The sequence below is a fragment of the Arachis hypogaea genome, chromosome 10, assembly GCF_003086295.3.
Source record: "Arachis hypogaea cultivar Tifrunner chromosome 10, arahy.Tifrunner.gnm2.J5K5, whole genome shotgun sequence".
NCBI classification, from domain to species: Eukaryota; Viridiplantae; Streptophyta; class Magnoliopsida; order Fabales; family Fabaceae; genus Arachis; species Arachis hypogaea.
The window spans coordinates 40,789,048-40,803,924 of NC_092045.1; the positions used below are offsets into that span (position 1 = coordinate 40,789,048).

The 14,877-nt window shown below is 43.0% G+C and overlaps 1 non-coding gene across 1 annotated transcript; it reads right to left on the reverse strand.

The window, feature by feature from the left end:
- Positions 1-1,333: 1,333 nt before the first annotated feature.
- On the reverse strand, positions 1,334-1,441 carry LOC112718939 (small nucleolar RNA R71). Its single transcript, XR_003161265.1, has one exon. It is a non-coding gene; the product is annotated as a small nucleolar RNA R71 (small nucleolar RNA).
- Positions 1,442-14,877: the final 13,436 nt, after the last annotated feature.

Genomic DNA, 14,877 nt, shown 5'->3' on the forward strand with positions numbered 1-14,877 from the left:
CAGAAAAAGCTGGGCGTTCAAAACGCCCAGTGAAGAAGGACAGACTGGCGTTTAAACGCCAGCCAGGGTACCTGGTTGGGCGTTTAACGCCCAAAAAGGTAGCATTTTGGGCGTTAAACGCCAGAATGTATACCATTCTGGGCGTTTAACGCCAGGATGGCTAAGGGAGGAAGATTTTGTTTTCAAATCAGATTTTTTTCTAAGTTTTCAAAATCTTTTCAAAATCAAATCTTTTTCAAATCAATTTTCCAATCAAATCTTTTTCAAAATTAACTCCTTTCCTTTTTCAAAGATACTTACTATCAATTAATGATTTGATTCAACATTTCAAGTATGTTGCCTTTTCTGTTGAGAAAGGTTTAATGATTGAATCATATCTTTTCTTGTTAGTCAAGTTTTTAATTTTCAAATCAAATCTTTTAAAATGTTTTCAAATCACATCTTTTTTTTAATTAAGCTTTCAATCAAATCTTTTTGATTTCTAATTTCAAAGTCTTTTTCAAAAATCACTTGATTTCTTTTTCCATTTTCATTTTCGAAAATTAAGTAATGTTTTTCAAAAATGTTTTCAAATTTCCCACTTAATTTTCGAAAAATCAATTCCCTCCTTCTCACATCCTTCTATTTATGGACTAACACTATCCTTTAATGCAAAATTCGAACTCCATTCTCTCTGATAAGTTCGAATTTTCCACTTCTGTCTTCTACTCTTCTTTTCCTCTGACACCTAAAGGAATCTCTATACTGTGACATAGAGGATTCCACATCTTCTTGCTCCCTTCTCTTTCTTATGAGCAGGAGCAAAGACAAAGGCATTCTTGTTGAGGCTGATCCTGAACCTGAAAGGACCTTGAAGAGAAAGCTAAGAGAAGCCAAAGCACAACTCTATTTAGAGCACCTGACCGAATTCTTCAAGGAAGAAGAACACATGGCAGCCGAAAACAACAACAATGCCAACAATGCAAGGAAGGTGCTGGGTGACTTTACTGCACCTACTCCCGACTTCTATGGGAGAAGCATCTCTATCCCTGCCATTGGAGCAAACAACTTTGAGCTTAAGCCTCAATTAGTTTCTCTAATGCAACAGAATTGCAAGTTCCATGGACTTCCAATGGAAGATCCTCATCAGTTTTTAGCTGAGTTCTTGCAAATCTGTGACACAGTCAAGACTAATGGGGTTAACCCTGAGGTCTACAGACTGATGCTATTCCCTTTTGCTGTAAGAGACAGAGCTAGAACATGGTTGGACTCTCAACCTAAAGAAAGCCTGGACTCTTGGGAAAAGCTAGTCAATGCCTTCTTGGCAACGTTCTTTCCACCTCAAAAATTGAGTAAGCTTAGAGTGGAAGTCCAAACCTTCAGACAGAAGGAAGGAGAATCCCTCTATGAAGCTTGGGAAAGATACAAACAATTGATCAGAAAGTGTCCCACTGATATGCTTTCTGACTGGAGCATCATAGGCATTTTCTATGATGGTCTCTCTGAACTGTCCAAGATGTCCTTGGATAGCTCTTCTGGAGGATCTCTTCATCTGAAGAAGACGCCTACTGAGGCTCAAGAACTGATTGAAATGGTTGCAAATAACCAATTCATGTACACTTCTGAAAGAAATCCTGTGAACAATGGGACTAGTCAGAAGAAAGGAGTTCTTGAGATTGACACTCTGAATGCCATTTTGGCTCAGAATAAAATATTGACCCAACAAGTCAATATGATTTCTCAAAGTCTGTCTGGAATGCAAAATGCACCAAGCAGTACTAAGGAAGCTTCATCTGAGGAAGAAGCTTATGATCCTGAGAACCCTTCAATGGAAGAGGTGAATTACATGGGAGAACCCTATAGAAACACCTACAACCCTTCATGGAGGAATCATCCAAATCTTTCATGGAAGGATCAACAGAGACCTCAACAAGGTTTCAATAACAATAATGGTGGGAGAAACAGGTTTAGCAATAGCAAGCCTTTCCCATCATCTTCTCAGCAACAGACAGAGAGTTCTAAGTAGAATACCTCTGACTTAGCAACTATGGTCTCTGATCTAATTAAAACCACTCAAAGTTTCATGACTGAAACTAGATCCTCCATTAGGAATTTGGAAGGACAAGTGGGTCAGCTGAGCAAGAAAATTACTGAACTTCCTCCAAGCACTCTCCCAAGTAATACTGAAGAAAATCCAAAAGGGGAATGCAAGGCCATCAATATGGCCGAATTCTGGGAGGAAGAAGAGGCAGTGAACGCCACTAAGGAAGACCTCAATGGACGTCCACTGACCTCCACTGAGTTCCCCAATGAGGAATCTTGGGAATCTGAGGCTCAAACTGAGACCATAGAGATCCCATTGGACTTACTTCTGCCATTCATGAGCTCTGATGAGTATTCTTCCTCTGAAGAGGATGAGTATGTCTCTGAAGAGCAAGTTGCTAAATACCTTGGAGCAATCATGAAGCTGAATGACAAGTTATTTGGAAATGAGACTTGGGAGGATGAACCCCCTCTGCTCACCAAGGGACTGGATAACTTGTCTAGGCAGCAATTGCCTCAAAAGAGGCAGGATCCTGGGAAGTTTTCTATACCTTGTACCATAGGCACCATGACCTTCAAGAAGGCCTTGTGTGACTTAGGGTCAAGTGTGAACCTCATGCCCCTCTCTGTAATGGAGAAATTAGGGATCTTTGAGGTGCAAGCTGCAAAAATCTCACTAGAGATGGCAGACAACTCAAGAAAACAAGCCTATGGACTTGTAGAGGATGTTCTGGTTAAAGTTGAAGACCATTACATTCCTACTGATTTCATAGTCCTAGAGACTGGGAAATGCATGGATGAATCCATCATCCTTGGCAGACCCTTCCTAGCCACAGCAAAGGCTGTGATTGATGTTGATAGAGGAGAGTTGATCATTCAAGTGAATGAAGAATCCTTGGTGTTTAAGGCCCAAGGATATCCCTCTGTCTTCATGGAGAGGAAGCATGAAGAGCTTCTCTCAAAACAGAGCCAAACTGAGCCCCCACAGTCAAACTCTAAGTTTGGTGTTGGGAGGCCACAACCAAACTCTAAGTTTGGTGTTGAACCCCCACATTCAAACTCTAAGTTTGGTGTTGGGAGGGTCCAACACGGTTCTGAGCACTTCTGAGGCTCCATGAGAGTCCTCTGTCAAGCTAATGACATTAAAGAAGCGCTTGTTGGGAGGCAACCCAATGTTTTATAATTAATTATTTTCTTTTGTTATTTTATCTTTTTTGTAGGTTGATGATCATAAGAAGTCACAAAAACAATGAAAAAAGCAAAAACAGAATGAAAAACAGGAAGAAAAACAGCACACCCTGGAGGAAGATGCTGCTGGCGTTTAAACGCCAGTCAGCCTAGCAGTTGGGCGTTTAACGCCCAGTCTGGCACCCATCTGGGCGTTTAACGCCAGAAAGGGGCACCAGACTGGCGTTAAACGCCAATAAAGGGCAAGAACCTGGCGTTAAACGCCAGGAATGGGCACCAGCCCGGCGTTTAACGCCAGAAATGGCTCAAAACGTGGATTTTGATGCCATTTGGTGCAAGGATGCCTTTTCCTTGACACTACAGGATCTGTGGACCCCACAGGACCCTACCATCACTCTCTCTCTTCTTCCCCCATTCACCAATCACCTCAACACCTCTTCCCCAAAAACCCCTCACCTATCAAATCCTACCCTCCTCTTCACCACTCACATCCATCCTTCATAAATCCCCACCAACCTCACCCTTCAAATTCAAACCACTTTCCCTCCCAAACCCACCCATAATGGCCGAACCTTTACCCCCCTCTCTCCTATATATACCCTTCTTCAACCCTTCATTTTCACAACCTAAACACCACTTCTCCCCCTCTTTGGCCGAATTCACCACCATCTCCCTCCTCCTCATTTCTTCTTCTTCTACTCTCTTCTTTCTTCTTTTGCTCGAGGACGAGCAAACATTTTAAGTTTGGTGTGGTAAAAGCGTTGCTTTTTCGTTTTTCCATAACCATTATGGCATCCAAGGCCGGAGAAACCTCTAGAAAGAGGAAAGGGAAGGCAAAGGCTTCCACCTCCGAGTCATGGGAGATGGATAGATTCCTCTCAAAGGTGCATCAAGACCACTTCTATGACGTTGTGGCCTTGAAAAGGGTGATCCCCGAGGTCCCCTTTTCACTCAAAAAGGGTGAATATCCGGAAATCCGACATGAGATCCGAAGAAGAGGTTGGGAAGTTCTTACCAACCCCATTCAACAAGTCGGAATCTTGATGGTTCAAGAGTTCTATGCCAATGCATGGATCACCAAGAACCATGACCAAAGTGTGAACCCGAATCCAAAGAATTATCTTACTATGGTTCGGGGGAAATACTTGGATTTTAGTCCGGAGAGTGTAAGGGTGGCGTTCAACTTGCCTATGATGCAAGGAGATGAACATCCTTACACTAGAAGGGTCAACTTTGATCAAAGGTTGGACCAAGTCCTCACAGTCATATGTGAAGAGGGCGCACAATGGAAGCAAGATTCAAGAGGAAAGCCGGTCCAATTGAGAAGGCATGACCTCAAGCCCGTGGCTAGAGGATGGTTAGAGTTCATACAACGCTCAATCATCCCCACTAGCAACCGGTCCGAAGTTACCATAGACCGGGCTATCATGATCCATAGCATCATGATTGGAGAAGAAATAGAGGTTCATGAGGTTATAGCCCAAGAACTCTATAAGGTGGCGGACAAGACCTCCACCTTGGCAAGGTTAGCCTTCCCTTATCTCATTTGTCACCTCTGTTATTCAGTTGGAGTTGACATAGAGGGTGACATCCCCATTGATGAGGACAAACCCATCACCAAGAAAAGGATGGAGTACACAAGAGATCCCACTCATCATGAGATCCCTGAAATTCCTCAAGGGATGAATTTCCCTCCACAAAACTATTGGGAGCAACTACACACCTCCCTAGGAGAGTTGAGTTCCAACATGGGACAACTAAGGGTGGAGCATCAAGAACACTCCATCATCCTTCATGAGATTAGAGAAGATCAAAGAATCATGAGGGAGGAGCAACAAAGACAAGGAAGAGACATTGAGGAGCTCAAGCACTCCATAGGATCTTCAAGAGCAAGAAAGAGCCGCCATCACTAAGGTGGACCCGTTCTTTGATTTCCTTGTTATTTGTTCTTCTGTTTTTCGAAAATTTATGCTTGTGTTTATCCATGTTTGTGTCTTGTGATCATTAGTGTCTTAGTGTCTATGCCTTAAAGTTATGAATGTCCTATGAATCCATCACCTTTCTTCAATAAAAACGTGCCTAATTGATAAAAGAAAGAATTGCATGAATTTTGAATTTTATAATAGTTTAATTATTTTGATGTGGTGGTAATATTTTTGTTCTCTGAATGTATGTGTAAACAGTGCATATGTATCTTGAATTTGTGGTTCATGAATGTTGGCTCTTGAAAGAATGATGAAAAAGGAGACATGTTACTGAGGATCTGAAAAATCAATAAAATGATTCTTGAAGCAAGAAAAAGCTATTCAAAAAAAAAACCGAAAAAAAAAATTTAGAGAAATAAGAGTTGTGATCCAAGGCAAATAAGAGTGTGCTTAAGAACCCTGGACACCTCTAATTGGGGACTTTAGCAAAGCTGAGTCACAATCTGAAAAGGTTCACCCAATTATGTGTCTGTGGCATGTATGTATCCGGTGGTAATACTGGAAGACAGAGTGCTTTGGGCCACAGCCAAGACTCAATAAATAGCTATGTTCAAGAATCATCATACCTTACTAAGAGAATCATTAACACTATCTGGACTCTGAGTTCCTAAAGAAGCCAACCATTCTGAATTTCAAGGGATAGATTGAGATGCCAAAACTGTTCAGAGGCAAAAAGTTAAAAACCCCGCTCATCTAATTAATACTGATCTTCACAGATGTTTTTGGAATTCATTGCATATTCTCTTCTTTTTATCTTATTTGATTTTCAGTTGCTTGAGGACAAGCAACAATTTAAGTTTGGGGTTGTGATGAGCGGATAATTTGTATACTTTTTGGCATTGTTTTTAGTATGATATAGTTAGTTTTTAGTATATTTTTATTAGTTTTTAGTTAAAATTCACTTTTCTGGACTTTACTATGAGTTTGTGTGTTTTTCTGTGATTTCAGGTATTTTCTGGCTGAAATTGAGGGACCTGAGCAAAAATCTGATTTGGAGACCAAAAAGGACTGCAGATGCTGTTGGATTCTGACCTCCCTGCACTCGAAGTGGATTTTCTGGAGCTACAGAAGCCCAATTGGCGCGCTCTCAACGGCGTTGGAAAGTAGACATCCTGGGCTTTCCAGTAATATATGATAGTTCATACTTTGCCCAAGATTTGATGGCCCAAACCGGCGTTCAAAGTCACCTCAAGAAATCCCAGCGTTAAACGCTGGAACTGGCACCCAAATGGGAGTTAAACGCCCAAACTGGCACCAAAGCTGGCGTTTAACTCCAAGAAGAGTCTCTACACGAAATTTGCTTCATTGCTCAGCCCAAGCACACACCAAGTGGGCCCGGAAGAGGATTTTTATGTCATTTACTCATTTCTGTACACCTTAGGCTACTAGTTTCTTATAAGTAGGACCTTTTGCTATTGTATTAGAAGTTTTTTGGATCTTTAAGTCTAGGGATCTTTATATCTTTGGACATTGTGTCTTAGATCATTGGGAGGCTGGCCATTCGGCCATGCCTAGACCTTATGCTTATGTATTTTCAACGGTGGAGTTTCTACACACCATAGATTAAGGTGTGGAGCTCTGCTGTACCTCGAGTATTAATGCAATTACTATTGTTCTTCCATTCAATTCCGCTTGTTCTTGTTCTAAGATATCACTTGTTCTTCAACTTGATGAATGTGATGATCCGTGACACTCATCATCATTCTCACCTATGAATAAGGTGACTGTCAACCATTCTTGTTCTACAAGCAACCAAGGCTCTAGTGAATGTCTCTTGGATTCTTTAATCGGAATCTTCGTGGTATAGGCAGGACCTGATGGCGGCATTCAAGAGAATCCGGAAGGTCTAAACCTTGTCTGTGGTATTCTGAGTAGGATTCAATGACTGAATGACTGTGACGTGCTTCAAACCTGTAACCTACTGGGCATTAGTGACAGACGCAAAAGAATCACTGGATTCTATTCCGGTAGGGGAGGGAACCACACCGGTGATTGGCAGCACTGTGACAGAGTGTGTGCATTAGCTTTCACTGCGAGGATGGGAGGTAGCTGCTGACAACAGTGAAACCCTACACGAGCTTGCCATGGAAAGGAGGAAGAAGGATTGGATGAAGGCAGTAGGAAAGCAGAGAGACGGAAGGGAAGGCATCTTCATGCGCTTATCTGAAGTTCCTACCAATGAATTACATAAGTATCTCTATCTTTATCCTTGTGTTATTTTCGTTCATCACCATTATCATTTGAGTTTGCCTGACTAAGATTTACAAGATGAGCATAGCTTGCTTCAATACTAACAATCTCCGTGGGATCGACCCTTACTCACGTAAGGTTTATTACTTGGACGACCCAGTGCACTTGCTGGTTAGTTGTGCGAAGTTGTGTAATGCCATGGTATTGAGCTACCACGTTTTTGGAGCCATTACCGGGGATTATGAGAGTTGTGAAAAAGTATAGTTCACAATTTCGCCGCACCAGTGATTGATCTTGGTGGCAGGTTGTCGAACCACTTCATGGCCGACTTGGTGAGAGTGGTGGGGAAGGCTTTACATCGAATCGCGTCGGAGGCGTCGACTAGGTACATTCTGCTTCTGAAGTTGCTGAGGTGGTGACTTGGATCGGTGGTGCCGTCGTAGAGATCCATATCGGGTGGTTTGAAGTTTCGTGGTACCTTCTCCTTCATGATCTCTTGCGTGAAGGGATCATGGTTGCATTCGGGGGTGGTGCCGCTTTCTGTCCGGTCTTTCAGATTGGCCTCTATTTTCCGTAGTTTTTCTTCTAATTCTCTGCGCTTTCGAGCCTCCCTTCTCAGATCTTGTTCAGTTTCTTTCTGCTTCTTTACGTCCTCTTCGAGTTGTTTTAGTCGGTTTTGTTGTGCCCGGACTGCTTCTAGAATTTCCGAGCTCTTTTCTTTTTCGGGATGTTGTGGATCTTTGTTTGGGATTGATGTCTTTGGGCGATTCTGTTTGTTTCCTCCTGGAGTGCGTGGTGATAGAGGGCTGTCCGGTCGCTCTCCGGTGTCAACTTCGTCCTCTTGTTCTGATGCAGCGTGGCCATTGTTGAGAGGGTCGTCCGCCATGGTAAAGGGATGACTTCCAGGTTCCCCGGCAACGGCGCCAATGTTCCGAGGGTTACCTGAAACGTGTAGCTCGGTCGTTTTGGAGAAGCCCGAGGTGGGGGGATTGAGGACCCGAGCTTGATATGCAGAGCGGTTGGTGGTTGTACCTGCAATGACACTCCGATGCTTAAGTTAGCATGGGTCCAAGCAGATATTGAGTAGAATTAGAGTGTGAGTTATACCTGGGTGCTCCAGTGTATTTATAATAGTTGGCCGTGATCTCCCCTGGATAAGATATTCTTATCTTATCTTATCTTTTTGGGGAGTTTTATCTCTATCTTTGTGGAACCGCCTTTTCTAGGCCTTTTCGGCCTTTAGGTTTTGGGCTGCGTTCCTTTTGATGGGCCTTCTTAGCGTTATTGTCCGAGGTCCGACCTCAGGCGTGGGCCTTGGGACGAGGTCGGACCTTTCATGGATTTTGCCGAGTTGGAGGAGCTCGGTCAGGGTATGAACATATACCAACAATGAAATGCATTGGAAAAACAATGTGATCAACATCAAAACCCATAAATGAAGTTGCACAATTCCTACAATATGCCTAACCAAAGATAAATTGAAAGCATATGATGGCCAAGTCATATGAATCAAACAAGATATTAGTTGAGGCATTTTATCGAACATGTGTTATGCAATGTGCAAGTTCATCACAATTAAGCCCAAAATTGATCAAAATTAACCCAATAATGAAGTAACAACACTTTGCAATACAAAGAATCAACTAAGAAAGCAACAAATTTATTCTAAGCAAACATAAAGGAAAAGAAAATAATTGCAAAAATTATGAACATAAAAAGAAAGGAAAGACAAAAACCTTAGGTATAGAGGTTGAAAAGAACAAGAACTAGGGAGGAGCAATGGCAGAAAGGAAAGACAAAAACCTTAGGTATAGAGGTTGAAAAGAACAAGAACTAGGGAGGAGCAATGGCACTTCTTATAGCTACTGTGAAATCACGGCGGTTGGATTCGCCGAAAAGAACACCGGAGGAGAAAACTCACCGGTGGTGAATAGAGAAAAGAGAAGAGAGGGAAAGAAAGAAAGAAAAGAGAAGAGAGGTAAGAGAAAGGGAGAGAGAGTGATCGCCGGCAGTGGCCGGCAGAGCTGGGAAGAGAAGAGAGGGAGAGAGCAGCCACGGAGAAGAGAAGAAAAGAGGTGATTGCCTCTCAACAGGGCAACCTGCCCTGTTATTTCCCAGAACGCGACCTGTGCGGACGCACAGGGGGGCTGTGCGGATGCACAGAGACAAAAAGTTGGAAGGGTGCGAACGCTGTGACCAGAGAGGTTGCAAAAGGACGTGCAGGCGCACAAAAACGTGCGAGCGCACAAAGGGACTTTTTTTTTAATGCTTGTGGACAAAAGCAGGTGTGCGTGTGCATACAGGTTCGTGCGCATGCACAGAGGATGAGAATGGGGGAGGTTGTTCCCACGCACAGGTCGTTCCCTCGCCCATATGGTGGACGAAATTGTGATCACTACAACTTCGCACAACTAACCAGCAAGTGTACTGGGTCGTCCAAGTAATAAACCTTACGCGAGTAAGGGTCGATCCCACAGAGATTGTTGGTATAAAGCAAGCTATGGTCACCTTGTAAATCTTAGTCAGGCAAACTCAAATGGGTATGGTGATAAACGCATAAAACATAAAGATAAAGATAGAGATACTTATGTAATTCATTGGTAGGAATTTCAGATAAGCGTATGAAGATGCCTTCCCTTCCGTCTCTCTGCTTTCCTACTGTCTTCATCCAATCCTTCTTACTCCTTTCCATGGCAAGCTTAAGCAAGGGTTTCACCGTTGTCAGTGGCTACCTCCCATCCTCTCAGTGGAAATGTTCAACGCACCCTGTCACGGCACGGCTATCCATCTGTCGGTTCTCGATCAGGCCGGAATAGAATCCAGTGATTCTTTTGCGTCTGTCACTAACGCCCCGCCCTCAAGAGTTTGAAGCACGTCACAGTCATTCAATCATTGAATCCTACTCAAAATACCACAGACAAGGTTAGACCTTCCGGATTCTCTTGAATGCCGCCATCAGTTCTAGCCTATACCACGAAGATTCCGGTTAAAGAATCCAAGAGATATTCACCCAATCGAAGGTAGAACTGAGGTGGTTGTCAGTCACACGTTCATAGGTGAGAATGATGATGAGTGTCACGGATCATCACATTCATCAAGTTGAAGAACAAGTGATATCTTAGAACAAGAACAAGCGGAATTGAATAGAAGAACAATAGTAATTTCATTAATACTCGAGGTACAGCAGAGCTCCACACCTTAATCTATGGTGTGTAGAAACTCCACCGTTGAAAATACATAAGAACAAGAGTGATCATTGGCTTCGGTCCCAGAGAGGGAACCAGAAGAACCAAGATGAAAAATACAATAGTATAATGTCCTACTTATAGATAACTAGTAGCCTAGGGTGTACAGAGATGAGTAAAAGACATAAAAATCCACTTCCGGGCCCACTTGGTGTGTGCTTGGGCTGAGCAATGAAGCATTTTCGTGTAGAGACTCTTCTTGGAGTTAAACGCCAGCTTTTATGCCAGTTTGGGCGTTTAACTCCCATTTTGGTGCCAGTTCCGGCGTTTAACACTGGAATTCCTGAGGGTGACTTTGAACGCCGGTTTGGGCCATCAAATCTTGGGCAAAGTATGGACTATCATATATTGCTGGAAAGCCCAGGATGTCTACTTTCCAACGCCGTTAAGAGCGCGCCAATTGGGCTTCTGTAGCTCTAGAAAATCCACTTCGAGTGCAGGGAGGTCAGAATCCAACAGCATCTGCAGTCCTTTTCAGTCTCTGAATCAGATTTTTGCACAGGTCCCTCAATTTCAGCCAGAAAATACCTGAAATCATAGAAAAACACACAAACTCATAGTAAAGTCCAGAAAAGTGAATTTTAACTAAAAACTAATAAAAATATACTAAAAACTAACTAGATCATACTAAAAACATACTAAAAACAATGCCAAAAAGCGTACAAATTATCCGCTCATCACAACACCAAACTTAAATTGTTGCTTGTCCTCAAGCAACTGAAAATCAAATAAGATAAAAAGAAAAGAATATGCAATGAATTCCAAAAACATCTATGAAGATCAGTATTAATTAGATGAGCGGGGCTTTTAGCTTTTTGCCTCTGAATAGTTTTGGCATCTCACTCTATCCTTTGAAATTCAGAATGATTGGCTTCTTTAGGAACTTAGAATCCAGATAGTGTTATTGATTCTCCTAGTAAAGTATGATGATTCTTGAACATAGCTACTTATTGAGTCTTGGCCGTGGCCCAAAGCACTCTGCCTTCTAGTATTACCACCGGATACATACATGCCACAAACACATAATTGGGTGAACCTTTTCAGATTGTGACTCAGCTTTGCTAGAGTCCCCAATTAGAGGTGTCCAGGGTTCTTAAGCACACTCTTTTTTCCTTGGATCACAACTTTATTTCTTTCTTTTTCTTTCTTTTTCTCTTTCTTTTTCTTTTTCTCTTTTTTTATAGGACATTCATAACTTTAAGGCATAGACACTAAGACACTAATGATCACAAGACACAAACATGGACAAACATAAGCATTAATTTTCGAAAAACAGGAAAATAAAGAACAAGGAAATTAAAGAACGGGTCCACCTTAGTGATGGTGGCTCTTTCTTCCTCTTGAAGATCCTATGGAGTGCTTGAGCTCCTCAATATCTCTTCCTTGTCTTTGTTGCTCCTCTCTCATGATTCTTTGATCTTCTCTAATTTCATGGAGGATGATGGAGTGTTCTTGATGCTCCACCCTTAGTTGTCCCATGTTGGAACTCAATTCTCTTAGGGAGGTGTTTAGTTGCTCCCAATAGTTTTGTGGAGGAAAGTGCATCCCTTGAGGTATCTCAGGGATCTCATGATGAGTGGGGTCTCTTGTGTGCTCCATCCTCTTCTTAGTGATGGGCTTGTCCTCATCAATAGGGGTGTCTCCCTCTATGTCAACTCCAACTGAATAACAGAGGTGACAAATGAGATGAGGGAAGGCTAACCTTGCCAAGGTAGAGGACTTGTCCGCCACCTTATAAAGCTCTTGAGCTATAACCTCATGAACTTCTATTCCTTCTCCAATCATGATGCTATGAATCATGATAGCCCGGTCTATGGTAACTTCGGACCGGTTGCTAGTGGGAATGATTGAGCGTTGGATAAACTCCAACCATCCTCTAGCCACGGGTTTGAGGTCATGCCTTCTCAATTGAACCGGCTTCCCTCTTGAATCTCTCTTCCATTTGGCGCCCTCTTCACAAATAACTGTGAGGACTTGGTCCAACCTTTGATCAAAGTTGACCCTTCTAGTGTAAGGATGTTCGTCTCCTTGCATCATGGGCAAATTGAACGCCAACCTTACACTTTCCGGACTAAAATCCACGTATTTCCCCCGAACCATAGTAAGATAATTCTTTGGATCCGGGTTCACACTTTGATCATGGTTCTTGGTGATCCATGCATTGGCATAGAACTCTTGAACCATTAAGATTCCGACTTGTTGAATGGGGTTGGTAAGAACTTCCCAACCTCTTCTTCGGATCTCATGTTGGATCTCCGGATATTCACTCTTTTTGAGTGAAAAAGGGACCTCGGGGATCACCTTCTTCAAGGCCACAACTTCATAGAAGTGGTCTTGATGCACCCTTGAGATGAATCTTTCCATCTCCCATGACTCGGAGGTGGAAGCCGTTGCCTTCCCTTTCCTCTTTCTAGAGGTTTCTCCGGCCTTGGATGCCATAAATGGTTATGGAAAAACAAAAAGCAATGCTTTTACCACACCAAACTTAAAAGGTTTGCTCGTCCTCGAGCAAATTATGAAAGAGAGTAGAAGAAGAAGAAATGAAGGAGATGGGAATGGCTTTTGTTTTCGGCCAAGAAGGGGAAGAAGTGGTGTTTAGGTTGTGTGAAAATGAAGGAGTGAAGATGGGTTTATATAGGAGAGGGGGAAGGGTAAGGTTAGGTCAAGTGAGGGTGGGTTTGGGTGGGAAAGTGGTTTGAATTTGAATGGTGAGGTAGGTGGGGTTTTATGAAGGATGGATGTGAGTGGTGAAGAGAAAGATGGGATTTGATAGGTGAAGGGTTTTTGGGGAAGAGGTGTTGAGGTGATTGGTGAAAAAGAGAGAGGGTGGTGGGGTAGGTGCGGATCCTGTGGGGTCCACAGATCCTGAGGTGTCAAGGAAAAGTCATCCCTGCACCAAATGGCAAGCAAAATTGCGTTTTTAGCTAATTCTGGCGTTAAACGCCGGGCTGGTGCCCATTTCTGGCGTTTAACGCCAGCTTCTTGCCCTTTTCTGGCGTTTAACGCTAGTCTGGTGCCCCTTTCTGGCGTTAAACGCCCAGAATGGTGCCAGACTGGGCGTTAAACGCCCAACAGCTAGCCTCACTGGCGTTTAAACGCCAGTGGGTTCTTCCTCCAGGGTGTGCTATTTTTCTTTCTGTTTTTCATTCTGTTTTTGCTTTTTTCATTGATTTTGTGACTTCTCATGATCATCAACCTACAAAAAATATAAAATAACAAAGGAAAATAGTCAAAATATAACATTGGGTTGCCTCCCAACAAGCGCTTCTTTAATGTCAGTAGCTTGACAGTGGGCTCTCATAGAGCCTCAGAAATGCTCAGAGCCATGTTGGAACCTCCCAACACCAAACTTAGAGTTTGAATGTGGGGGTTCAACACCAAACTTAGAGTTTGGTTGTGGCCTCCCAACACCAAACTTAGAGTTTGACTGTGGGGGCTCTGTTTGGCTCTGTTTTGAGAGAAGCTCTTCATGCTTCCTCTCCATGGTGACAGAGGGATATCCTTGAGCCTTAAACACCAAGGATTCTTCATTCACTTGAATGATCAACTCTCCTCTATCAACATCAATCACAGCCCTTGCTGTGGCTAGGAAGGGTCTGCCAAGGATGATGGATTCATCCATGCACTTCCCAGTCTCTAGGACTATGAAATCAGTAGGGATGTAATGGTCTTCTACTTTTACCAGAACATCCTCTACAAGTCCATAGGCTTGTTTTCTTAAGTTGTCTGCCATCTCTAGTGAGATTTTTGCAGCTTGCACCTCAAAGATCCCTAGCTTCTCCATTACAGAGAGAGGCATGAGGTTTACACTTGACCCTAAGTCACACAAGGCCGTCTTGAAGGTCATGGTGCCTATGGTACAAGGTATTGAAAACTTCCCAGGGTCCTGTCTCTTTTGAGGCAGTTTCTGCTTAGACAAGTCATCCAGTTCTTTGGTGAGCAAAGGGGGTTCATCCTCCCAAGTCTAATTTCCAAATAACTTGTCATTCAACTTCATGATTGCTCCAAGGTATTTAGCAACTTGCTCTTCAGTGACATACTCATCCTCTTCAGAGGAAGAATACTCATCAGAGCTCATGAATGGCAGAAGTAAGTCCAATGGAATCTCTATGATCTCATTTTGAGCCTCAGATTCCCATGGTTCCTCATTGGGAAACTCATTGGAAGCCAGTGGACGTCCATTGAGGTCTTCCTCAGTGGCGTTCACTGTTTCTCCTTCCTCCCAAAATTCGGCCATGTTGATGGCC